The sequence below is a fragment of the Balaenoptera borealis genome (assembly GCF_965194805.1).
Source record: "Balaenoptera borealis genome assembly, chromosome: 21".
NCBI lineage: Eukaryota > Metazoa > Chordata > Mammalia > Artiodactyla > Balaenopteridae > Balaenoptera > Balaenoptera borealis.
Window position 1 is genome coordinate 2,725,638 of NC_138880.1, and position 13,198 is coordinate 2,738,835.

Below are 13,198 nucleotides of genomic sequence, written 5' to 3' on the forward strand. Positions count from 1 at the left end.
GTTTTGGCTCTTGGCAAATCAAATGATAGAGATTAGGGCTTTCAAAGCTTCTATCAAGTCCCAACTTTTAAAAGGTAAATTTGGCTAGTTATGCTTAAAATGGATATTTTTTGATTCACAGAATAATTTCTATCCACTGACTTCTTTAATATTTCCATTCAGAGCAAAGCTTATAAAAACTGATGAATCTCTGAGAACAGCAGTTCCAATTTTGTTCCTAGCGTATGTTCGCTTTTGATAATGTTGTTCTTATTATTGGTTATCCTAATTTGTACTGACTAGATTTTTTTAAAACCTAGCTTCATTTTATGGGAACAGTTGAAATCTCATATCAAGTAAATAAGTGTTGACTAGAAAATTCAGGCATTAAGTCCCATCGTTGTAAATTGGAGCGTAAGGCAGTCAGATGGCTTTAAATTACAGGTGATGTGTATTAAATTAACCAACATCTCTCGTGCTCCAGAATGAATTTCTAAAATTTGACCTGTTTTTCAGCCACCATTCCTGAGGGTGTTTCGTTTTGTTTTAGTTTGGTTTAAATTTAGTAGAGAATTAGATGTTTTCTTACTTTGAGAACAGGGATCAAAACCTGTTCCAGCTATCTACTGCCCAAAACTTCGTGTCTGAAAACAAGGGCTCTTGTGTAGTGTTTCTCGTGGATTTTGTGGATCAGGAGTTTGGGTTGGCTCAGCTGAGTAGCTCTGGTTGATAGTGGCTGGTGTGGTCAGTGTGAGGGTGGCAGCAGTGGGGTTAGCTGTGTGTGCAGCATCTGGGGACTGGCCAGGTGCTTCTCTCTTCACACGGTCTCTGCTTTTGACTAAAGAAGTTTGTGCTTCCTCATAGCATGGCAGCTTCAGACTTCTTACATGTGGTGCAGGGCTCCAAAACCTAGTGTCCTGAGAGAGAGAGACAGGAGGAAATTATATTGCCTATAATGACTTTGCCTTGGAAGTCATCCTATGTCACTTCTTCCATAGTCTATTCATTGAGACAGTCATCAAGTCCCACCCAAGATCAAGTGGAGGAGACATAGACTCCATCTCTTGATGGGAGAGCTGAAAAGTTCTGAAAGAGCATGTGGGGGTCAGGAGTGTTGTCATGGCCATTTTTGGAAAATACAATATGCTACAGTTTGTCCTCTGGCTACTGTCATCTGTATCTCTTCCATATGCAAAATGCATTCATCCCCTCTCAGAAGACCCCCAGATCTTGCGCATTAAGGTACCAGGCTCAGGCTTGAGGTTCAGGATCAAGTTATTTAAATCAAGCTTATGTACAGCTGAGGCTTCTCGAGTGCATTTCTTCACATACAGCTCGTTGTGTAATATTCCTCTCAATCTGAAGTCTTGCAAGCCAGAGAGGACTTACCTGCCCTCTGCATGTGCAGCCTGCAATAGTGAGACAGCATAGGATAACCGCTATAGATGCTCCCACTCAAAAGGCAGTAACAGGAGAAGCACAGCAATTCTAAAATCCAGTCCCGCACGTGCTGCCAGGTTCTTGGTTAGGGGTCAGGCCTATGACTCTAGGAACAATTCCTGACAGCTCTTGACTCTGCCCTCCAGGCTCTTCATTCCTCCCTGGGAGTAAAGTGTAGCCCATGTTTGCAGCTCAGTGGTTTTCCCATCCTGCTTTTTGTGTACAGAAGTTTGTGGGTCCAAAGGGGTCTCTTTATTTTATAACATTTCTATGCTTTTCTGTCCCAGTTGATGTTATTTTCTGCTACCACAATTCTCCTGAAAACTTTGTGGGTTTCCTATAAATCATGCTGAAGTCTATTTGGTAGGAAAATAGTTGGCAAAATATTGAAACAGAAAGTTCCACAGAAAAACATACAAATGGCCTTTAAATATATGAAAGGAAGCTTACCCTTGCTCAAAGTAAGAGAAATGCAAATTGCAACTCACTAAGTCAGCACGAGGGGGCTTCTGCAGTGCTAGTAATTTTTCTGTTTCTTCATTGGTGTGCTGATTACAAGGATGTGCTCAGTCTGTGAAAAATTACCATCTCTGCACTTCTGATAGGTACCCCTTCTGTATGTACATTGTACGTAAATAAGTTAACAAGCAAACTGCCCTGAGATACCACATCTCACTTACCAGGTAGGCAAACATCCCAAAGTTAGACAACACATCCTGTAGAGAAGGTGGTGGGAAACCGGCCCGCTCATCCAGTGCTGGTGGTTGTGCCAGCTGCTGGCACCCCTGGGGGGCATTTCTCAATATCTAGCAAAGTTATGTGTGCCCTCATCCTTTGACTTTGGAGCGCCATCTCTAGGAGTCTGTGTCAGAGACATGCAGGCAAAGTTATGACATGACAACAGGCACATGGCTGCTTATTGCTGCGCTATTTGAAATGGCAAGAGATTGTCAAAAACCCAAATGTCTGTCAGTAGGCGTTGAATGCTGTTACTTTCACACAAAGGGTCACTCTGCAGCTGTAAAAGGAATGCGAATGGTCTGTACACCCACCCTGGAGGGAGCTCCCCATGGGGTACCTAAAACCCTGAGCTATGGAACAGTATTAAAGAGGGACAGAGTGAAACAGCATATGAGTTCACCCATAGTTTCAAAAAGAAACAAGTGAAGAATAAACAAAACTAATAAAAAATGTTTACCTTTGGGGAGGGGGGAATTAGGGTGGAGGGAACCAAGATGAACCTTTACTTCAGAAACATGAAAATGTTTTACATAATTTTAAGAAATTGAAAAGCACCTTTAAAACAATACAAAAGGAAGCAAATGAACCTAGTAATTGTATATCAAGTGCAGGAAGTTTAGACTGAGAGTGAGTATAGTGACCATAAAGTGTGTCATCCTAGTTGGGACACTTTTGAGAGTGAAAAGGGGTAGTTTAATAATTATTACCAGACAGCGGGTATAAACCAGACTGACCTGGGCCAATCGGGACCGGTGACTACCCCAGGTTGGATGTTATTAAGGAATTACTCATTTCTGTTTGATGCAATAATATCACTTATGATGCGTATTGAAGTGTTTACAGGTCACATGACCTCATGTGTGGGATTTGCTTGCATACATTGCTTCTCAGAGTGTGCGTGCATCAGGATTACCTGGAGAACTTGGGAAAATGTAGAATACTGAGTCTCCCCCCAGAGATTCTGATCCAGTGGGTCTGCAGTGGAACTAAGAATTTGCATTTCCAAAAAGTGCCTAAATATGCTGGTTTTGCTGGGTTTTAGATAGTTTTGAGAAACTATGTATCTGCACACACAAACACATCAGCTCGTCCTCTCTGCCCCCGTGTGTGTGTGTGTGTGTGTGTGTGTGTGTGTGTGTGTTAGTGGCAGAAGGCTGCAATGAGATTGGCAATGTGTTGATCATTGTTGAAGTTGGGCCATGAGTCCATGAAGGTATTCTATTCTCTCCACCTTTGTGTATGCTTGAGAATTTCCTTACTAATAAGTTTATATATGTTTTTCAGTTCAGGAGGTTAAGGTCCAACTCAAATGGAACCTCCTGTATTGCCTTGATTCCTTTAATTGGATCACACTGATTTTTCTTTATTATTATAAGAATCATATTTATACTTCTGCCAAAGTAAAAGCCAATAAAAATGAAACACATAAAAAATTCACCCTAAATGCTCTTATCTGTGATCCACATTTTATGATTTTACATACAACTGTGACCCGAGGCAATAAAAAAAAAAACTACAGAATTTAATCAGAAAATGAATTTGAAATAAATATAGAAAATCATTTTCTTATTTTTCTTTAATGCAGAAGGAACTCTTTTAATCATGCTCTTGTATCGCTTGTCTCTGTTATAACTTTCCTAAAGTTTTCTCTTGCTATACTTCCTCTTCTCTCCTTTTTCCTTCTCTTTTCTTCACCCCCTTCTGCCTCCTTTGTCTTTTCCTTCCTGCTCTCTGCCTTTCTAAATATATTTTAGATTTTTGGGTTTTTTTGTTTTTAAGTAAGGTCCTGCATCATTTGGTTTTAGTTTGCAAAGTGATTATGTTATTTTATATATTTCTTTCAAAAATTGAAATTGCTTTGAATTTATGTGAACTCTTTAATTGGTTTCTTTTTTTTTTTTTTTTTGGCTGTGTGGCATGTGGGATCTCAGTTCCCTGACTGGGTATTGAACCCAAGTCCCCTGCAGTATAAACACAGAGTCTTTTTTTTTTTTTTTAATATTTATTTATTTATTTGGCTGCGGTGGGTCTTAGATGCAGCACGCAGGATCTAGTTCCCTGACCAGGGATGGAACCCCGACCCCCTGCACTGGGAACTCGGAGTCTTAACCACTGGACCGCCAGGGAATTCCCTAGTTGGTTTCTTTTTAAACACCTGAGTATCGTCAGTACACCTCCAGAGGAAATAAAATCCCACCATTGCGGTGAGAGACCACATCTTCGGGCCTCTATAAGTGGTTTGGTTTCTTCCTAGATGTGCTCCCGGGAAGTCTGTGGTCTGACTGAAACATGTACTTTTACACTAAACCCCGAGATGCCCACTCATGACAGGCTTCGCTGCCCGCTCCCTGCATTCTAAAGACTGTGTAATTTAGCACAGCAAGGGGAAAGGCTGCAATACTTTATATTCTTTACAAAACTTCATATTTTGTAGCAGTTACGAAAGAACAAACCATGACTCACACAGTTTTACTGGCGCCGTGTGTACTTGAGGTGAGCTCCCAAGTAATGTGACCTCACCGTGTTCTTTTGGCTGAAACACCAGCAGAAGCTGATAATTCAGATACTGAGAAATCTGTTTAGGAGATAGTGGCACACATAAAGTCCCTCTGTAGCTCACAGCCTTGCAGTCTGTTCTATTCCATATACGTTTGTCCGAAGTTTTAACAGGAAATGTTTGGTTAACCACAGTCCTTGCTCACCTTTAAACAACGAGTTTAATATCTTTAAAAATCTGGCTTTGAAATAGCTCTCTGAAAAAAGAAAGAAACTCATAGATTTCTTAGATAGAAAATACAGGTCAACTATCAGAACAGGTGATCACTATTTTCTTAGTCACTCCTGAAATGATGGTAATAGCAGCTAACATTTTTATAGCCCTTGCTCACTTGTAAGCACTTTCCTAAGTGTTTTTACATTATATGTAATTAATTTTCATTAATCATATAATTTTCACAGCTATCTAATGAGGCAGGGACTTTAAATAATGATTGGAGATAAAAATAAATTTGCCTCAATAGATAAATAAATTTAGAGGGGAGTAAATTTGCCTGAATGTACTCATGTGTAAAATAGGTATAGTCAACAAATTTGATGGTGGGAAATAACAGAAGGTATAACAAAATGGCTTAAATTATTTTTTCTAAATAAGTATTTTTGAAAACTACTGAATAGCTTGGCTTAAAATACTTTTTGGGTGTGGTTTTATCTTAAAATGTTCAGAAAAAAAGAAAAGGTTTGACCTGTTTGGGAAGTCTCTTAATCACTTCACTTAATCACTTAATCATATGAAATGATTAAGTCTCTTAATCACTTCACAGTATATGAAATGAAATCATTACGCTGTACACCTTAAATGTATATGGTATGTCAATTACATCTCAATAAAACTGCAAAAGTTAAAAAGAAGTCTCAGCACTAAACATTGTAAGGTTAAGCAAGGAAATTATTCAATGCAACATACAATTTGGAAATAAGAAAGACATTCAAAGGAAGTTAGTAGTGTACGCCATGGTTTTTTTTTCTTTCTCTTTCTTTTTCCTTTTTTTCTGTTAGCCATAAGGAAGTGAACACACAGGAAGAAAAGTAACTTCCTCCTAGAAAAGAAGATTCAGAGAATTTACATTCCTGGGATAATTAGGAAATAGATACAGATAAAGTCCTAGTAATTAGAATAAGGAAGTAATTAAAGGCCTGACAGCTAAAACAATAAGCTTTCTTGTCAAGTGAGATTGTTCTGTGTGTATAATGTCTTAGGTAATTTCTGATTTTAAGAAAAGGCTCAGTGAGTCTTACCTTAAAGTTAGAAGTGTTAAACTTGAATTCTAGTTCATGTAGTACCAAAATATATCTGGGTGTTTGAGTTTCTTTAAATCTTGCTCTGTATCAGCTTATGTTGGTTACATATGAGTTAGTAAACATTTTTCCTCTCTTACTATATTTTTGGAAAAGAATAATTGGCTGAATTGTGACTAAGTGTATTACTTCTTAGCTAAACAGTATACCCAGCTCACCTGTGTACCCAAACTTAAAGCATCACTTTTAACCTTGTGGCAGCTTTTCCACTGGAAACATAATCAGTGTTCTAGGCAAGTGTTTGTATACTCAAACCTTTTGTGATAGTGCACATTTTAGGCTTAATATTTTATAAGGGGTGGTCGCACATGTTGTGTCAGTATCTATATGGGAAGCTGAATATTTTCCTATTTTTAATAGCTTCTTGGAGCTTAGTGTTTTCTGAGTGTGGTTGGAAGCATCAGAAAGCAGTGTCTGTTACCTGGTGCTCTGCTGAGACTTGTTTATTTCCTTGGGCTCTCGACTGAGGTTCGCATCGTTTTCCTCTTGCCCCGGCAGAATCCAGAAACCAGAGCCTCGGAGGAGATGGAAATGTGGTTCCTCACTTGCCCCTTTCAAGCCAAGCAAGCAGGCCAGGGACACCTGAGGTGAGGCAATGAAAAGCTTCCTCAGCAGTTCTTGCCGAAAGAGTCCAAGAATGAAGGTAATAATCACCTCACCTGGCTGATGTCCCTTTGTCCCTATGAGGGCAATTGACACAACCATGTCCCATGTTCAGACCTAAGGCCGCAATCAGCTATGGTTTCTCTTTCAGAAAAAGTGGTGCCTGTGAATGTCACTCTGCTCTGGCCTGAGCATCACTTTTCTCCCCGTTTTAAGTGCCGCTTTACCGGGAGATGTCGTGATTGAAGGAAGAAGCTTTAAATAAATAGCAAGGTTTTTTTCCTTTTCCTAAGATTTGGTCCCTAAAAACCAGTGTCCATAGCATCTCTGGAGCTTGTGACATGAACTCAGTTTCCTCCTGTTCCCATCCCCATGAGCACATCTGCAGAGAACCTGCTCCCTGGGCTACTCAGAAAAGAAGTATCAAAAAAAAGTAATCAATAAACAATAATAGCAATAGAAAAGAGTTTTACGTGAGTCAAACTGAGGACTGGCCTGGACACGCACTTCCCAGAGTAGTCTGAGGAGCTGCTCCCGAGAAGTGGGGTGTCCACCACAGTTTTATATCTCGTCAGAACAAAGAACGTTAAACAAGTCAGGGATATATTTCTTCAAGGTCAAAACTAAACAAAACACAAGCAAACAAACAAACAAAGGTCACACAGGCCAGCACATACACAGCAAGTCAGCATGGCCTTGGTACCTGGGAAGGGGGTCTTCTCATCAGGGAGGACCAGCACTTGTGTCCCAGGAAGAGACGCGTTTAATCTTTATTTTTAATATGGACATTCTTTTTTTGTTTGTTTGTTTGTCTGTGTTGGGTCTTCGTTGCGGTGCGCGAGCTTCTCACTGAGGTAGCTTCTCTTGCTGCGGAGTATGGGCTCTAGGCGCGCGGGCTTCAGTAGTTGTGGCACGCGGGCTCAGTAGCTGTGGCTCACGGGCTCTAGAGCGTAGGCTCAGTAGTTGTGGCGCACGGGCTTAGTTGCTCCGCGGCATGTGGGATCTTCCCGGCCCAGGGCTCGAACCCGTGTCCCCTGCATTGGCAGGCGGATTCTTAATCACTGCGCCACCCGGAAGCCCTGGACAGTCTTTACTTCTGGTCAGTGTTCCCTTTTCTCTAATAATTAAAGCAGATGTACAACCTATGTTTGATAGGCCACAAACAGGCTATTTAAGTTAGCATAACATTTAAGTTAGCTCGTATATAAGCCAGAATAGCTTCCCTATCTCTCGACATGTGAAAATTTCTTTTAGCAGAAGCTATTGGGCAGCTTCGTGCCTCAGTTTTGTCTGGTCCACTTCCTTACCCATCTTACTCTCCCTCCTACCTTAGAGGAAAAGAAATCCTTCATGTCCCCCCAAAGCCAACTGTTTTATCTTTGCTAATGGTTTTTCTCTTTTCCCACCTTCCCTGGGGATTTATTTCATCAATTTCCTACTTCCTTTCTCTCATCTATTTATTCCTCTCCCCCAGCCTATAAATGAGGTGAGGTTTCCGTCCTCACCGCTCGACTGAATTGTCACAGCGAAGGTCATCTGTGACCTCAAATCCAGTGTCCTTCTGAGTGGTCACCTTACAATGTCCTTTGAGTGGACCTCTCGACAGCCCTCCCTCCTGACACCTCCTCCCTGGGGATCGTGGAGCGCTCTTCCCCTCCCTCTCTGGTCCCAACCTCAGGTGTCACCATGGTCCTTTGCTGGGGTCGATTTTCACTGGGGCTGGGGAGAGGGGCTCGGTCATGGGCTCCTGTCGTGTTCCCTCCAGTGACACTTCCAGGCATGGGTCGTCTCTTGGTTCCATTTCTCTTCTTCCCTAGGGTATTAGAGACATGAGAAGGCTTCGAAATATCTGACACAAATTCAGAAGTTGCCATTTTTGTTTCCCTGCTTGCCTTGCCCTAATAAAGGAAGGAGGGCACTTTTAGTGGCAAAGGCCTCGGTCATTGTCTGTCCTGTACCGGCTATTGACATGAGTCAGAACAAAAGAAGGTTTTATGAGGACATGTTAAAACTCAGAGCAGCTCTTGCTTCCGGCCCTTTAGGTTTCTGCTGCCCCATCCACGTGCCTCAGTGTATCCCGGGTTCCCGCAGGCGAGGCCCACACTCTCCAACGGCGGAGAGTCACTGCGTGAAATAGTTTTGAGGCACAAGTGCGTATCTTTTATTTAGGAAACGGTGGTCCTTATTACAAGGCACACAGCACCCCTTCACACGGCGTTGAGAACTGTCCAGGGAAATCTTTCTGTGGGCTTGGGGTAGTCCCTGAAAGGCAAAGTCTCCAAAGTTGGACCTTTCATGTTACGGATTCTGGGCGGAGACGGTAGTTACTTGCTCACTTCTCCTTTCAGCAAAGCCTTCCTTCCTCTTCCACTTTTTTTCCTTTCTGCCCTTCCTTCCTTCCTGCTCATGGGCTATTTTACTGGAAACCATGAATAACCCCTAAAAATTGCATTTTCATCTTTCTTCTGAAGATCAGAGGACACAGATGACAGAAATCGTGCAGATACTGAACTGAAAGTAGCAAAGGAGCCTGAAGTAAGATGTGAGCTTTGTGCCCTGAGGGAGACGGGAAGCAGAGAAGCTGTCAGGGTGGCGCTGGGATGCCAAGGCCCTTCCTGCCCTCGAGGTATGGGGAAAGGGGACACACACCTGGGCCCCCCAAACCCCCCGCCCAGGGAGGTGGCTGAGAGTTTCAGAGTCTCAAAACTCAAAGCCACACTGACCCCGTGTCTTAGTAAAGCTTATTTCCAGCACTCGTTAAAACTCCAATGTACCGGTTTTGGGAGGAAGTAAAGATACTGATTTTATCAGGCTCCAAACAGTCCTTTGGTTTTCTTTTTTTTAGACCTAATTTTTAGAGGGATGTGAACACTTGATAATTTTCCACGGAGCACTTATCCACAGGTACACCGTGAGGTTGGAAACGTTTATCAGAAGACTCCTCCTTTTCTTTACCTTATTTTCCACTTTTGCATATTCCAGACAATTTCAAGTGTTTACCCTGGAATAAAATGCGGCTTTAATTTAAAATGGAAGTGACCTGGGGGGAAGAGGTTGGTCACAATAATGATACTGTACTTCGCTGTTCTTCCCTTCAGTATCCCAAATATTCCCATCCATTTATATGCAAACAAAAGGCTGCGGAATTCCCTGGTGGTCCAGTGGTTATGCCTCGGTGCTTTCACTGCCAGGGTTCCTGTTCTATCCCTGGTTGGGGAACTAAGATCCCACAAGCCGTGTAGCGCGGCCAAAAAAAAAAAAAAAAGCTGCGATTTGTTCCTGTGTTGAGTTTTGCTTCACGTTTCTTTTTGGAGTCAGAGCCCTGGCCAGTTACTGCCCAGGACAATGAAGTGCCAACCAGCATCTGAAACCGCGTAACATCCATCCTTTAGAATAATCCTCAATGTTGGCAACTCAGCTGCAAAGGGTTTTTTTTGGATCTAATGTCTCTGCAGAAGCTGAAAGGCAAACAGCAGGAAATCTATTGTTTCAAAATTCCACTTTCAGTGGAGTGAGTCCAGGATTTATGTTTGAGATACATGTGGACACAGCAATTCCAAAATTATCCATCTTGCTGAATAGCAGATGTGAGAACAGACCCCAAAATGTGCAACTCCGTGGTTTCCTTTTGCTTAGTTTATAATGATGTCATGGTAATCAGTAATAAACAATGACAAGGTTTTCCTCAAACTTTGCCTTGTGTCAGGATCGCCTGGAGGGCTTGCTCGTGTAGATGGCTGGGCTCCACCTGCAGGGCTTCTGAGTCAGGGGTTCTGGTGATGCCCCAAATCTGCATTCCTAACTGGTTCCCAGGTGGTGCTACTGCTGCTTGTAGTGACACCGCGCTTTGAGAACCACTGCTCAGATTACCAAGTGCCAGTATGATCATTACACATGGGCATGGAAATCTGTTTTATTTCACTCTCTGCATATGCAAGAAAACCTGAAAAATTACTATGGGGACTGAAATTATTTTTTTGGATTTTATTTTATTTATTTTTTTATACAGCAGGATCTTATTAGTTATCTATTTTATACATATTAGTGTATATATGTCAATCCCAATCTCCCAATTCATCACACCACCACCACCACCCCCTGCTACTTTTGCCCCTGGTGTCCATACGTTTGTTCTCTACATCTGTGTCTCTATTTCTGTCCTGCAAACCGGTTCATCTGTACCATTTTCTAGGTTCCACATATATGCGTTAATATACGATATTTGTTTTTCTCTTCCTGACTTACTTCACTCTGTATGACAGTCTCTAGATGCATCCATGTCTCTACAAATGACCCAATTTCGTTCCTTTTTATGGCTGAGTAATATTCCACTGTATATATGTACCACATCTTCTTTATCCATTCGTCTGTTGATGGACATTTAGGTTGCTTCCATGACCTGGCTATTGTAAATAGTGCTGCAATGAACATTGGGACACATTGCATGTGTCTTTTTGAATTATGGTTTTCTCTGGGTATATGGCCAGTAGTGGGATTGCTGGGTCATATAGTAATTCTATTTTTAGTTTCTTAAGGAACCTCCATACTGTTCTCCATAGTGGCTCTATCCATTTACATTCCCACCAACAGTGCAAGAGGGTTCCCTTTTCTCCACACCCTCTCCAGCATTTGTTGTTTGTAGATTTTCTAGTGATGCCCATTCTAACTGGTGTGAGGTGATACCTCATTGTAGTTTTGATTTGCATTTCTCTCATAATTAGTGATGTTGAGCAGCTTTTCATGTGCTTCTTGGCCATCTGTATGTCTTCTTTAGAGAAATGTCTATTTGGGTCTTCTGCCCATTTTTTGATTGGGTGGTTTGTTTTTTTAATATTGAGCTGCATGAGCTGTTTGTATATTTTGGAAATTAATCCTTTGTCCATTGATCTGTTTGCAAATATTTTCTCCCATTCTGAGGGTTGTATTTTTGTCTTGTTTTTAGTTTCCTTTGCTGTGCAAAAGCTTTGAAGTTTTATTAGGTCCCATTTGTTTATTTTTGTTTTTATTTCCATTACTCTAGGAGGTGGATAAAAAAAGATCTTGCTGTGATTTATGTCAAAGAGTGTTCTTCCTATGTTTTCCTCTAAGAGTTTTATAGTGTCTGGTCTTACACTTAGGTCTTTAATCAATTATGAGTTTATTTTGGTGTATGGTGTTAGGGAGCGTTCTAATTTCATACTTTTACATGTAGCTGTCCAGTTTTCCCAGCACCACTTATTGAAGAGGCTGTCTTTTCTCCATTGTATATCTTTGCCTCCTTTGTCATAGATTAGTTGACCATAGGGGCGTGGGTTTATCTCTGGGCTTTCTATCCTGTTCCATTGATCTATATTTCTGTTTTTGTGCCAGTACCATATTGTCTTGATTACTGTAGCTTTGTAGTATAGTCTGAAGTCAGGGAGTCTGATTCCTCCAGCTCCGTTTTTTCCCCTCAAGACTGCTTTGGTTATTCAGGGTCTTTTGTGTCTCCATACAAATTTTAAGATGTTTTGTTCTAGTTCTGTAAAAAATGCCATTGGTAGTTTGATAGGGATTGCACTGAATCTGTAGATTGCTTTGGGTAGTATAGTCATTTTCATAATATTGATTCTTCCAATCCAAGAACAGGGTTATCTCTCCATCTGTTTATATCATCTTTAATTTCTTTCAGCAGTGTCTTATCGTTTTCTGCATACAGGTCTTTTGTTTCCTTAGGTAGGTTTATTCCTAGGTATTTTATTCTTTTTGTTGCAATGGTAAATGGGAGTGTTTCCTTAATTTCTCTTTCAGATTTTTCATCATTAGTGTACAGGAATGCAAGAGATTTCTGTGCATTAATTTTGTATCCTGCAACTTTACCAAATTCATTGATTAGCTCTAGAAGTTTTCTGGTGGCATCTTTAGAATTCTCTATGTATAGTATCATGTCATCTGCAAACAGTGACAGTTTTCCTTCTTGTTTTCCAATTTGTATTCCTTTTATTTCTTTTTCTTCTCTGATTGCCATGGCTAGGACTTCCAAAACTATGTTGAATAATAGTGGTGAGAGTGGACAGCCTTGTCTTGTTCCTGATCTTAGAGGAATGCTTTCAGTTTTTCACCATTGAGAATGATGTTTGCCATGGGTTTGTCATATATGGCCTTTATTATGTTGAGGTAGGTTCCCTCTATGCCCACTTTCTGGAGAGTTCTTTTTTTATTTTTTAATAAATTTATTTATTTATTTATTTATTTATTTACTTACTTACTTATTTATTTATTTTTTATTTTTCACTGTGTTGGGTCTTCATTGCTGTGCACTGGCTTTCTCTAGTTGCGGCGAGCGGGGCTACTCTTCGTTGTGGTGCACGAGCTTCTCATTGTGGTGGCTTCTCTTACTGTGGAACATGGGCTCTAGGCAAGCGGGGTTCAGTAGCTGCAACACACGAACTCACTAGTTGTGGCTCGTGGGCTCTTGAGCACAGGCCCAGTAGTTGTGGTGCACAGACTTAGTTGCTCCACGGCATGTGGGATCTTCCCAGGCCAGGGCTTGAACCTGTGTCCCCTGCATTGGCAGGCAGATTCTTAACTACTGCACCACCAGGGAAGTCCTGCTGGAGAG

General features: G+C 41.3%; 1 long non-coding RNA gene across 1 annotated transcript in view; it reads left to right on the plus strand.

Annotated features, from left to right (window-relative positions):
- Window positions 1–7,731: 7,731 nt before the first annotated feature.
- LOC309619599 overlaps window positions 7,732–13,198 on the plus strand; it is an 88,082-nt gene continuing 82,615 nt past the window's right edge. The window contains exon 1 of the long non-coding RNA XR_014239074.1: window positions 7,732–9,244. This is a non-coding gene — a long non-coding RNA (uncharacterized lncRNA). The remainder of the gene's footprint in view (window positions 9,245–13,198) is intronic.